Source organism: Dendrobates tinctorius, unplaced genomic scaffold (genome assembly GCF_039654945.1).
Source record: "Dendrobates tinctorius isolate UK_male_01 unplaced genomic scaffold, ASM3965494v1 ptg000017l, whole genome shotgun sequence".
Classification (NCBI taxonomy): Eukaryota; Metazoa; Chordata; class Amphibia; order Anura; family Dendrobatidae; genus Dendrobates; species Dendrobates tinctorius.
Genome location: NW_027361685.1, coordinates 2764747 through 2779256, shown reverse-complemented (window position 1 = coordinate 2779256; position 14510 = coordinate 2764747). Strand labels below are relative to the sequence as shown.

At 47.7% G+C, this 14510-nt stretch overlaps 1 long non-coding RNA gene across 1 annotated transcript; it reads left to right on the top strand.

Annotated features, from left to right (window-relative positions):
* The first annotated feature begins 12379 nt into the window (after positions 1-12379).
* LOC141082246 (uncharacterized) lies at positions 12380-12969 on the top strand. The gene is made up of 3 exons (XR_012230479.1): positions 12380-12499; positions 12593-12680; positions 12879-12969. It is a non-coding gene; the product is annotated as an uncharacterized lncRNA (long non-coding RNA).
* The last annotated feature ends 1541 nt before the right edge of the window (positions 12970-14510 follow it).

The following is a 14510-nucleotide window of genomic DNA, read 5'->3' as shown; positions in this document are numbered from 1 at the left end:
GAAGAGTCTCCGCGAGCTCAACGATCACTGGATTTTGGCCGTTGCAGCTGAAAAGAGGAAATCGGTAAATTTTGGCTAATTTTTCATTGCTTTGAAATCTCTTTAACAATAACAATATGGAAGAGGCCAGGAGCCATTTGGTGAGCTGCATTTCTTGCTACATGTTCACAGACTTACCAGTAGAAAACCCAAACTTCACATGCCACAAATGCAAGCTTGTGTCCCTGTTGGAGGAAAAGTTGCATAATCTCGAAGAGAGGTTAGCTACATTGAAGATCATTAAGGAAGGTGAAGAGTTCTTAGACAGAGCAGAATTATCTCTTCATGTTACAGAAAGAGAAGAAATTCGAAGTGCACCTGAAGAAACAGAGGAATGTAGACATATGACCCAGAGAAGCAGGAGGATCAGGAGGCAGTCAGCACCCATACTGCTCAGGAACCAGTACCAGGCTCTTACGCAGGAGAATGATGAAGAAATACATCAGGATAAGACTTTGCCCACAAACAGCAACCTTGTACTCCTTCAGAATCCTCCTAGATGGAGAAAGAAAAATGTTGTGAAGAAGAAACGGAGAGTGGTGGTCATGAGGGATTCCCTGTTGAGAGTAAGAATACAAGGACTTACTTACTGTTTGGGTAAGAATACAAGGACAGAACAATGGAAAGGACACCATTGTAGGCATTTACTACAGGCCGCCTGTGCAAGCTGAAGATATGGATGAACTCTTTATGCATCAAATGGCCAAGTTCTCCAAAAATATGACATAGTTTTCATGGGAGATTTCAACTATCCAGACATTTGTTGGGAATCTCTCTCAGGCAAAACTAACAGGTCAAGGAAATTCTTATCCTCTCTTGCTAACAACTTTATCTTCCAAAAGGTAGGGGAGAAAACAAGGAGAACTGCTACTGTACCTTGGATCTAATCCTTATAAACAGGGAGGAAATGGTTGAGGAGCTAAAAGTGGCTGGGACCCTAGGAGGTAGCGACCGTGCTATTTTAGAATTTTGGATAACTAGAGGAGGAAGACGTCAAGGTTAGATTTCAGAAAAGCAGATTTTAAGGGATTCAGAAAGAGAATTGGAGGGATCCAATGGCTGGATATCCTTAAGGACAAAAATGCCCAGGAAGGATGGGAAATCTTGAAAAATGAAATTCTCAAAGCACAATTGTTAACAATTCCGAAAAGAGGGAAGAATAGGAGAAACATTTAAGGAAACCAGGATGGATGAACACAGAACTTAAGCACATGCTAAAAAGGAAGAATGAAATGTTTATAAAATGGAAAGAGGGAGGCATATCTAAAGAAGAATATAATGCTGTCTGCAGAACCTGCAGGGCACAAATCAGATTATCTAAAGCTGACAATGAATTGAGGCTTGCAAGAGACATCAAAAGCAATAATAAAGAATTTTGGGGATATGTCAAAAGTAAAAGAAAAGTCAAAGATGCTATAGGATTTTTACCGGATGAAAATGATGAAATGGTAAGAAAGGATGATGAGAAGGCCGAACTTTTAAATTCCTATTTTGCATCTGTTTTCTCTCAGAAAGGAAATGTAACATCAACTGTTCTTCACTGTCCTATTAAGGGAATAGAGGAATCCAGGATATCTATAAACAGAAAGATAGTGAGGAAACACTTAGCTAACCTAAATGAATTCAAGTCTCCAGGTCCAGATGAACTACACCCCAGAGTACTGAAGGAGATAGTAGAAGAAATTTTTGAACCCCTCTCCATAGTATTTGAAAATTCTTGGAGTACAGGAGAAGTCCCAGAAGACTGGAGAAGAGCAAATGCTCCTATCTTCAAAAAGGGGAAGAAGGTGGACCCAAGCAACTATAGGCCGGTGAGTCTGACTTCTATACCAGGAAAGATCTTTGAACAAATTATTAAAAAACATGTATGTAAGTACCTGGATAAGAATGAAGTGATTAAACAGAGTCAGCATGGGTTTGTAACTAACAAGTCATGTCAGACTAACTTAATTTCCTTCTATAACAGAATCACTGATTGGGTGGATCAGGGAAATGCTGTAGATATAGTATATCTTGACTTCAGCAAAGCATTTGACAAAGTATCTCACACAATCCTTATTGAAAAAATGACTTGGTATGGAATGGACAAGGCAACTATTAGGTGGATTCATAACTGGCTTAGTGATTGGACCCAAAGTGTGGTCGTAAATGGATGCACATCCAGTTGGAAGAATGTCTCAAGGGGGGGTACCACAGGGCTCTGTCCTGGGACCTGTATTGTTCAACATCTTTTTCAACGATTTAGATGAAGGAATTGAGGGTAAACTGATTACATTTGCTGATGACACAAAGCTAGGAGGGATAGCTAATACTAGAGAAGAAAGTGAAAGGATTCAAAAAGGTATAAATAAACTGGAGCAGTGGGCAGCAACTAATGGAATGGTTTTTAACAGGGAAAAATGCAAAGTACTACATCTCGGCAATAAAAATAAAAAAGCATATACAGAATGGGAGGAATAGGGCTAAGCAACAGCACATGTGAAAAAGACTTGGGTATACTAATAGATCACAGACTGAATATAAGTCAACAGTGTGATGCAGCAGCAAAAAAGGCAAACGCAATTCTAGGATGTATTAACAGAAGCATACAGTCTAGATCACGTGAAGTCATTATTGCCCTCGACTCCTCTTTGGCCAGACCTCATCTGGAATACTGTGTCCAGTTTTGGGCGCCACATTTTAAAAAAGACATCAACAAACTGGAGCAAGTTCAGAAAAGAGCGACCAGAATGGTGACCGGTCTGCAAACCCTGTCTTATGAGGAAAGGTTGCAGGATTTGGGTATGTTTAGCTTGAAGAAGAGAAGAATGAGAGGAGACTTAATAGCTGTCTACAAATATTTCAAGGGCTGTCACATTGTAGAAGGATCATCTTTATTCTCATTTGCACAAGGAAAGACTAGAAGCAATGGGATGACACAGATTAGATATTAGAAAAAAACTTTTTGACAGTTAGAGTGATCAATGAGTGGAACAAGCTGCCACGAGAGGTGATGAGTTCTCTTTCAATAGAAGTCTTCAAACAGGCTGGACAGACATCTGTCTGGCATGATTTAGTGAATCCTGCTTTGAGCAGGGGGTTGGACCAGATGGCCCAGGAGGTCCCTTCCAACTCTACGATTCTATGATTTCTCCAAGATGGTGCACCTGGTGCCACTCTCGCGGCTACCTTCTGCACAAGACCTGGCAGCGTTGTTAAACTTGTCTTTCGTTTGCATGGAATGCCAGACAAGATAGTCAGTGACCGGGGTCCCCAGTTTGCGTCTCGATTCTGGAGAGAACTCTGTAGTCTGCTCAGCTTTGAGCTAAATCTCTCTTCGGCCTATCATCCCGAGACGAACGGGTTGGTAGAGAGAGCCAACCAGACCATGGTCACATACCTATGAAATTTTATCTCGGCCAGGCAAGATGACTGGGCATCCCTGCTACCATGGGCGGAGTTTGCTTTGAACAATGCTGTGGCCGATTCCACCGGCTAGACCCCATTCCTCCTTAATTATGGCCAGCTTCCGCGCGTCCCTGTCCCTATGCCCGTGTTGTCCACCAATTCCAGGGTGGCAGACTGGGTGGTGGAGGCTCGTGAAATTTTTTTTGATTCCGCTCAGGATGCCCTCCAGGCCTCCAAGGAGAAAATGTGGGTCTCCGCTGACATGCACCGGCATGCTGCTCCGACCTTTGCTCCTGGTGACTTAGTGTGGCTCTCTGCCCATAACATCAGGCTGCGGGTCGAGTCCACTAAGTTCGCACCTTGCTACATTGGCCCTTTCAAGGTCCTTGAGCAGATCAACCCTGTGGTCGACCGTCTGGCCCTTCCGCCACACTTGGCTATCACTGACACCTTCCACGTGTCCCTTATTAAGCCTGTCCACATGTCCCGGTTCTCCGAGTCATCTGCCGGGACATCAGACTTGTCCTCGGACGAGTTTGAGGTTAATGCCATCGTGGGATGCAGGGTGGTACTTGGAAAAAAGTTTTATCTGGTGGACTGGAAGGGTCATGGCCCAGATGATCGAACCTGGGAGCCAGTGGAGAACATCCGCGCTCCCCATCTCATTGTGGCATTTGAACATAGCGAGGCTCAGGGAGGAGGGGGCGGTAATGTTAGGCATCAGGTTCCTGCTGCTGCATAGGAGGAATCCTGAGCCTTGCCTTCTGCGGTCTCCCATTACTCTCCTACCACAGAGGAGGCTGCTCACCAGGGTCGTCAATCCCAGTGCCCTGCTCAGATTAGCACTGTGGGTTTGGTTGCTGCTGCCACCTCTGGTCCAGCTATAGCAATGCATGCTGGTCAGCAGCGAGCTACTCCAGGGACTAAGTCCTCCTTTCGTTCCACTGAGAATGCCTGTGGGACGATCTCTCATTGAAGATTGGAGGTCACATGCTTAGGTCCAGCTCCTGCTCTGATTCGACCATCAGGAAGGTCCCGGAAGGTCGTGGCTATAAAAGCCTCACATGGCCGCCCCGCTATGTGGTTTGATAGAGATTAATTCTTATTGTTATAGTGGTGTATGTGATGATGGCTGTATGAGACAGGTGAATGACTCATTATGACTCCCCTCCCTCGGTTGTGTATGAGTTAGGGTCACAGAGTTAGAGTCAGCACCTAGTACTGGTACTGCCTAATGCCGCAGTGCATTCAGCTCTCTCATCCGTTAGTGCCAGTCAGCACAGGCATCACAGTACCGCTTGTGTAGCAGTGTCCGTCTGTACGGCGCCGTGCACAGATAGTGTGCTTTCCAGCACCAAGCTCAGGCTGGTTAGTGGCGACTGTAAGTGCAGAGGCAGTACATGCTCAGAGCGGCAGTCTAATGTGTGCTGCGCCCTGTGACGGTTAACAGGGCACAGCGTTCCAGGGGGAACCTTCCCTGGCTCCGCAGTAGCGGTTCCGGGGTAATGGGTCTAGAGGGGCAGGCTTCCCGTGTCTCGGAAGCAGTGTCCTTTGCCCTCACGCTAGTGCTCCTCTAGCCATAGTACACATAGTACTGACACTATTAGTCACTGACATCTATAAATCTAATGGTTCTGCAATGGTTTATTGTATGTAAACTATGTCTCCTATCCTGTCGGGTTCTGTAATGATTTTACAGAATTATCGGCGATTCTGCCATCTATATCTGTATGAACTATAAAGACCTATAATATTTCAGGCCATGGATCAGTGAAATGTCCATTCTGCAGTAAAATCTCTCCACACGGACACTTTGATGTGAGGAGATCGCATCCTCGCTCTGCACATGGAGGACACACGGATCACTGATCAGGGAACATTTCTGTGATTCTCGGCCCTGAAACACCGACCGATTTTTTATACATTATGTGTGACCCCGGCCTCAGCCGGACTCTGGAAGGGGGAAATAACCGAGATTTGGGCATTTTAGCTCCTGGTGTGGAGTCGATAGCACAATCATATGCCTCCATATAGTAGACGGCCGGTAACTGGTGAGAATTCCCTCCTGTGTGGGGTCTATTTCCCTCGAGAGAAATCACACGTTACATTCCACACATAACACTGTGTAGAGAAGGCGGCGCGGGGTAATTGTGCCAGTAGTGAGGGGCAAATAATGGCGGGAATGTCACTGACTGAGGAGAAGTCTCCATGGAGGTCTGCACTCCGGAGATCATGTGACCCCTGACTCCTCCCCTCCTGTGACCTCATCACAGGTCCTGTGCACAGAGCAGCCATATATGTGGAGTGCGGCTCTGCAGGTGGAGGTATGTGGAGATTCCCCCCATTACTGAGCGCGGGGGGGACATTAACCCCTTCTGCACTGAGACTCTTTATAAGAATCATCACGTTTCTGTGCTGTTTCCTGTAATAGATACATACGACCCCACTATGGAGGACAGGCAGTGAGGAGACGGAGTGTTCCCATAGTACAGGGCCCCTTTCTTGGCCCCACACAGTGTAATGCCCCCATTATGCCCCTGTAAGCAGCGTTCTGCCCCACAACCAGCTGACTCGGGCACTTTACCATGGCCGGTACCTCAGATTCCTCCCCGCACCCCTTTTCTTTGTCATGCTGCCGCCATCTGCCCCTGTCATGCCACCGCCTCTCCCTGTCACACCTCTCTATATAATATAATGCACTCCCCATAGGCAGAGTCTATAGTGTAATGCATCCCCATAGGCAGCCTCTATAGTGTAATGCATCCCCATAGGCAGACTATATAGTATAATGTATCCCCATAGGCAGACTCTATAATGTAATGCATCCACATAGGCAGCCTCTATAGAGTAATGCACTCCCTATAGGCAGCCTCTATAGTGTAATGCACCCCCATAGGCAGCCTCTATAGTATAATGCACCCCCATAGGCAGACTCTATAGCGTAATGCACTCCCCATAGGCAGCTTCTATAGCGTAATGCACTCCCCATAGGCAGCCTCTATAGTGTAATGCACCCCCATAGGCAGCCTCTATAGCGTAATGCATCCACATAGGCAGCCTCTATAGCGTAATGCACTCCCCATAGGCAGCCTCTATAGTGTAATGCACCCCCATAGGCAGCCTCTATAGTGTAATGCATCCACATAGGCAGCCTCTATAGTATAAATCACCCCCATAGGCAGCCTCTATAGTGTAATGCATCCCCATAGGCAGCCTCTATAGTGTAATGCATCCCCATAGGCAGCCTCTATAGTGTAATGCATCCCCATAAGCAGCCTCTATAGTGTAATGCATCCCCATAGGCAGCCTCTATAGTGTAATGCTTCCCCATAGGCAGCCTCTATAGCGTAATGCATCCCCATAGGCAGCCTCTATAGTGTAATGCATCCCCATAGGCAGCCTCTATAGTGTAATGCACCCCCATAGGAAGACTATATAGTATAATGCACCCCCATAGGCAGCCTCTATAGTGTAATGCATCCCCATAGGCAGCCTCTATAGTGTAATGCATCCCCATAGGCAGCCTCTATAGTGTAATGCTTCCCCATAGGCAGACTCTATAGTGTAATGCTTCCCCATAGGCAGCCTCTATAGTGTAATGCTTCCCCATAGGCAGACTCTATAGTGTAATGCATCCCCATAGGCAGCCTCTATAGTGTAATGCTTCCCCATAAGCAGCCTCTATAGCGTAATGCATCCCCATAGGCAGCCTCTATAGTGTAATGCATCCCCATAGGCAGCCTCTATAGTGTATTGCATCCCCATAGGCAGCCTCTATAGTGTAATGCATCCCCATAAGCAGCCTTTATAGTGTAATGCATCCCCATAGGCAGCCTCTATAGTGTAATGCTTCCCCATAGGCAGCCTCTATAGCGTAATGCATCCCCATAGGCAGCCTCTATAGTGTAATGCATCCCCATAGGCAGCCTCTATAGTGTAATGCACCCCCATAGGAAGACTATATAGTATAATGCACCCCCATAGGCAGCCTCTATAGTGTAATGCATCCCCATAGGCAGCCTCTATAGTGTAATGCATCCCCATAGGCAGCCTCTATTGTGTAATGCTTCCCCATAGGCAGACTCTATAGTGTAATGCTTCCCCATAGGCAGCCTCTATAGCGTAATGCATCCCCATAGGCAGCCTCTATAGTGTAATGCATCCCCATAGGCAGCCTCTATTGTGTAATGCATCCCCATAGGCAGCCTCTATAGTGTAATGCTTCCCCATAGGCAGCCTCTATAGCGTAATGCATCCCCATAGGCAGCCTCTATAGTGTAATGCATCCCCATAGGCAGCCTCTATAGTGTAATGCACCCCCATAGGAAGACTATATAGTATAATGCAACCCCATAGGCAGCCTCTATAGTGTAATGCATCCCCATAGGCAGCCTCTATAGTGTAATGCATCCCCATAGGCAGCCTCTATAGTGTAATGCTTCCCCATAGGCAGACTCTATAGTGTAATGCATCCCCATAGGCAGCCTCTATAGTGTAATGCTTCCCCCTAGGCAGCCTCTATAGTGTAATGCTTCCCCATAGGCAGACTCTATAGTGTAATGCATCCCCATAGGCAGCCTCTATAGTGTAATGCTTCCCCATAGGCAGCCTCTATAGCGTAATGCATCCCCATAGGCAGCCTCTATAGTGTAATGCATCCCCATAGGCAGCCTCTATAGTGTAATGCACCCCCATAGGAAGACTATATAGTATAATGCAACCCCATAGGCAGCCTCTATAGTGTAATGCATCCCCATAGGCAGCCTCTATAGTGTAATGCATCCCCATAGGCAGCCTCTACAGTGTAATGCATCCCCATAGGCAGCCTCTATAGTGTAATGCTTCCCCATAGGCAGACTCTATAGTGTAATGCATCCCCATAGGCAGCCTCTATAGTGTAATGCATCCCCATAGGCAGCCTCTATAGTGTAATGCATCCCCATAGGCAGCCTCTATAGTGTAATGCATCCCCATAGGCAGCCTCTATAGTGTAATGCTTCCCCATAGGCAGCCTCTATAGCGTAATGCATTCCCATAGGCAGCCTCTATAGTGTAATGCATCCCCATAGGCAGCCTCTATAGTGTAATGCACCCCCATAGGAAGACTATATAGTATAATGCACCCCCATAGGCAGCCTCTATAGTGTAATGCATCCCCATAGGCAGCCTCTATAGTGTAATGCATCCCCATAGGCAGCCTCTATAGTGTAATGCATCCCCATAGGCAGCCTCTATAGTGTAATGCATCCCCATAGGCAGCCTCTATAGTGTAATGCATCCCCATAGGCAGCCTCTATAGCGTAATGCTTCCCCATAGGCAGCCTCTATAGCGTAATGCATCCCCATAGGCAGCCTCAATAGTGTAATGCATCCCCATAGGCAGCCTCTATAGTGTAATGCACCCCCATAGGAAGACTATATAGTATAATGCACCCCCATAGGCAGCCTCTATAGTGTAATGCATCCCCATAGGCAGCCTCTATAGTGTAATGCATCCCCATAGGCAGCCTCTATAGTGTAATGCTTCCCCATAGGCAGACTCTATAGTGTAATGCATCCCCATAGGCAGCCTCTATAGTGTAATGCTTCCCCATTGGCAGCCTCTATAGTGTAATGCTTCCCCATAGGCAGCCTCTATAGCGTAATGCATCCCCATAGGCAGCCTCTATAGTGTAATGCATCCCCATAGGCAGCCTCTATAGTGTAATGCACCCCCATAGGAAGACTATATAGTATAATGCACCCCCATAGGCAGCCTCTATAGTGTAATGCATCCCCATAGGCAGCCTCTATAGTGTAATGCATCCCCATAGGCAGCCTCTATAGTGTAATGCATCCCCATAGGCAGCCTCTATAGTGTAATGCATCCCCATAGGCAGCCTCTATAGTGTAATGCATCCCCATAGGCAGCCTCTATAGCGTAATGCATCCACATAGGCAGCCTCTATAGTGTAATGCATCCCCATAGGCAGCCTCTATAGTGTAATGCACCCCCATAGGAAGACTATATAGTACAATGCACCCCCATAGGCAGCCTCTATAGTGTAATGCATCCCCATAGGCAGCCTCTATAGTGTAATGCATCCCCATAGGCAGCCTCTATAGTGTAATGCTTCCCCATAGGCAGACTCTATAGTGTAATGCTTCCCAATCGCCTCTGCAAGGCATAAAAATGACCTCTCATTATACTCACCAAGGGCGCTCACCAAGGCATAGCTGGTCTTGACTTAAGATCGCCATTCTCCTTAACTGCATCATCTGGATGACACGTCCTTAGTCATCCACACAGTGTCACCCATTGTGCTCCTGTGCAGGCGCACTTTTCTCTGGGCTGCTGAAAGCAGAGCTAAGTACTGTAGTGCGTATGCGCTGGGAAAGGCTAAAGGGCGCTGATGACCTGGAAGTAAAGCCGGCGCATGCGCACTACAATACTGTGCTCTGACTTCAGTAGGGCAAAGATAAGTGCGCCTGCACAGGAGTGCGCTAGAGGACACTGAATGCATGATGTAGGACGCATCCTCCACACGAAGCAGGACAGCGATCACAAGAAGAGGGTAGGCACCGGATCAAGACTAGAGATGCCCAGACCGCGCCGTCTGTGAGTATAATAAAAGCTCTTTTTTGTGCCTTGCATAGAGGATTGGGGACATATAGAGAGCATTCTAGAACACTGTATGTGAGGGCGATGCTGGCCGGACCTTATATGGGGACAGCATGCTGAAAGGCTCCCTTTAATCTGTAAGACCTGTAGCCACCGCCTTTTAGCCACATTTAAAAAGCCATCCTGCAAGATTCCAGCCGCTCGCAAACTTAAGAAAATAATCATTCTCCTTCTCGTAAGCTAATCGGCAGCGTCCAGTCGGATGAGTGTCTATGGTCCCTGCTCAGCGCCTCCTCTGACCCCACAATTGCCATCCTCCTGCCTTTACTGACGTGGCTGACGCCTCCTATGTCATCCAGTCTGTTGCGCTGCGCAGCTCCTGTTCCCTCCTGTGCAGGTGCGAGAGCTGGACAGACAGTGGATGACACAGGAGACGTCAGCCATGTCAATCAAGGCAGGAGAGACGGTGAATCAGGCCCATAGTGAGCAACAAAAACCGCTGTGCACATGCTGCGGAAAATTCAGAGCGGAAACACAGCGGTTTATTTTCTGCAGCATGTCAATTCTTTGTGCGGATTCCGCAGCGTTTTTACACCTATTCCATTATAGGAATCCGCAGTGTAAAAACGCAGATCAAATCTGCACTAAATCCGCAGGAACCCGCAGGTAAAACACAGGTCGCTTTACCTGCGGATTCTGCAGAGTCCATGCAGAAAAATCCACAATGGAATAAGCAGCGTGTGCACATACCCTTAGTCTCTGTCCAGCTTGCAGGATAATCAAGACATAAAAGTTTAAAGGGGTTGTCCACTACTTTAAATTAACCCCCAATGTATCCCCCCGGGGCCCCTAATGAATTTTGTAAATACCTCATGTTGCCTATACTGCCTGTGAGTGGTGTTATCGCTGGCCGCTCACAGGCAGCACGTAACCCAGCGCTGACGTCACAAGTGAGGCGTGACTCAGCGCTGGGTCCCGCAGTGGCTGCTGGGTTGTGGGCGTGGTTACCCCCGAGGTCACACCCAGCATCCACTGCACGCTTTATCAATGAATGGGCGCTTGGTAGATGCCGGGTGTGACGCGGGGGGATATCCCCGCCCACAGCCTGGCAGACAGCGCGGAAGGAGGAAGATGGACCCCCGGCTGCTGCCAGCACTTGTCGGGACGTCAGCGGAAGCAAGAGCCGGCTGCAGCCAGGGGTCATGTGCTGCCTGTGAGCGGCCAGCGATAGCGACGCTCACAGGCAGAATAGGCAACATGAGGTATTTACAAAAATTCATTAGGGGCGCCAGGGGGATACATTGGGGGTTTAATTTAAAGTAGTGAACAACCCCTTTAAGAACCTTCATTGCTTTATATATCTGTATGTATATATTCGACCAACAGATTAGACATATCAAATAGTAAATGACATGTGCCAAGATACTCATCAGTCCTCATGCTGTGTCCAGTGTGTCCCTGGTCCTCGGTGCTGCTCCTAGCCTCCTTGGCTGTCAGGCTCCTTCCAGGCAGAAGAGTGCAGACAGTGAGCTCAGCTCACAGTCACAGGCAGAGCAAGCCCCGCTGCGTCCAGGCGTTTGGGGCTGATGACTTCTCTGCATCAGGGAGCTTTGAAGGAGAGCGTGCTCATCCTGGATTGCGTGGGTGACCTTCCTTCCCCCTCTCCTCCACAGACTGAAGAGCGGTCACATGACTCACTCCCTGCACTCTGATACATGTGAAGTACAAACGCCAGCCCTGACAGTAGCTCCAGGTGGGCCCGCTCTCAAACACAGTGTTACATCGCATCATCTTCTTCTCATTCAGTTCTCTACAATATCAGATCCTCTCAGTGAAGATCTTCTGCAAAAGAAAATATTCCTGATTTACCCATCAAGGATGGATATGGACAGAGACAAGATGGCGGAGAGGATGTTACACCTCACCCTAGAGATCCTCTTCCGTCTCACTGGAGAGGTGAGAGATTCTGAAGACCTCACATTACATCATTCTTATCTATGGGAATAACAGATGGACAGAACTGGAGAGGTGAGGACTCTGGAAATGTCTGTAGTGAGATTTATTAATGTGTCTCTCCATAACCAGGATTACACAGTGGTGAAGAAGACCTCCAGTGATCGCTGTCAGGACCCTGTGTCTGAGGGATGGGGAAGACCCCTGAGCCCAATCACGGGGCCTCCACCTCACCCCCTGATCCATGAGGACATCAATGACCAGAAGATCCTAGAACTCATCTACAAGATGATTGAGCTGCTGACTGGAGAGGTGACACTGCTGGGAATGCTGGGACATTATACAGTAACACTATGAAGGGATCGGGGGGATGACGGTATCATTGTATGTGTCAGGTTCCTATAAGGTGTCAGGATATCGCTGTTTATCTCTCCATGGAGCAGTGGGAGTATTTAGAAGCACACAAAGATCTGTACAAGAATGTCATAATGGAGGTTCCCGAGCCCCTCACATCACCAGGTAATAGACAGGAATAAATACACACGGCCTATAATTATCTGTATGTAGAGAATGAATTCAGTCCCTGTATGTGTTTCCTCCTGATCTATCCAGTAAGAGGACAACACCAGAGAGATGTCCCCATCCTCTTCTTCCACAGGACTGTAACCCAGAAGATCCCAGTGCTCCTCAGGATCATCAGGTAGATGGAGAGAAGGTGTCAGGAGATCTCCCCTATGATGTGTAGACGGCTGTGAAGGTCTTGTGCTCAGTCTTGTTTTATCCACCAGTATTATATGTTTTATACTTGTGTAATGAGAACGGTGGAGATGGCAGGATTAGAGCTGATCATAGATGGGACTTCTCCATCTGTCGGTGACTTTTACAATATTTGTTTCAGGGTGAAGATCTGACCCATGTTAATACTACAGAGACATATGTGAGAGATGATGAGTGGTGTAAAAGGAGATTCCCACGTATGACTACCCAGGTGAGTAGTAACCACTGAATGCAGAGAAGTCACAGATTCCTCTCAGTCACCGGCTGTGGATGCTTTATCGGTGGTGTAGTCCGGCCGTATTACCATGATCACCATTTTGCCTCTAGACCACAACATTCTCCTACACCTAAAACTGTTCAAATGACTTTGGGCATTGAAAGCCCTTTTCTATAGACCTTATGACATGGAGGATCCACCTACCCCTCTGGGATTAGAAGACACTGACCGTTACCTGCCCAGATCTGTAACTATAAAGCCAAATGACAGCGTACGTAGAATGTGCTGAAAAGTTAGAAAATCACTTGAAGAAAAATATTATGCTGGGCCTGTAAGAGAAAGCGGAGGGTAATGATGCTGTTGGCTTCCTAGATCCCTGAGATCTTATCGGATAAATCTTCTCTCCCTTCTGTGCTGCTGAATGTCTCATGGTCCCTACAAGACCAGGTCCAGTCTTTCGGGCCAAACTTCCCTTTTATGAGCGACAACAGTAAATGTGCAGTGAGGCCAAGTGTGAATTTCTGTACAATAACAGCAGAGTTTCCCTTTTTCCTGACTTTTCAATTTGTGTTAAAACTACCATATTTTTCGGACTATAAGACACACTTTTTTCCTTCAAAAATGTGGAGGAAAATGGGGGGTGTCTTATAGTCCAGATGTACCGGCTCTGGCTGAGGTGGGGGAACGGCATCGGCGGAGCAGCGGGTCACAGGAGGCTGGAGCAGGTGGCTGCGGCTAACTCCTGTTCCCGCTGCTAAAGAGAAATGAATATTCACTGCATTCCACGCCAATGGGCTTGGAGGGCAATGAATATTCATTTCTCTTTAATAATAGTATCTTGATATGACTGGCCCCCAACCCCGGTCCTGGTATGCATGGCCCCATCCTTATAATTGGCCCACACCACCATCCCCATCCCTATCCTGGTATGCATGGCCCCTTCAGAAAACATTAAAAACAAACCATTACACTTACCTACCCCGCGCTCCCTCGCAGCGTCCTGCTCCGGTGCCAGCAACTGCTATATGCTTGTAAGCAGTGCATGGCAGGAACGTCATGTGCTGCTCCCAAGCAGAGCACAGCTGCCAGGACTGTGCACGCAAAGGGCAGTGAGTATTCTTTGCTCTTCAGTAGCGCGCAGTGTCAGCCACCGGCTTCCTGCTGCTACCTGCGGTCACGTGTGTCGCTACTTAAGAGAAATGAATATTTGTGAATACTCACTGTTATCAGTGCTGCTTACAAGCATAAAGCAGTTGCTGGCACCGGAGCAGGATGCTGCAAGGGAGCGTCGGGTAGGTAAGTGTAATGGTTTGGTTTTTCTTATGTTTTCTGTTGGGGCCATGCATACCAGGATAGGAATGTGGATGGGGGCCACTTATAAGGATGGGGCCCTGCATACCAGGATGAGATGGGGCCCTGCATACCAGGACAAGATGGGGCCATGCATACCAGGACGAGATGGGGCCCTGAATACCGGGATAGGGATGGGACCATGCATACCAGGATAGAGATGAGACCTTCCATACTAGGATGAGA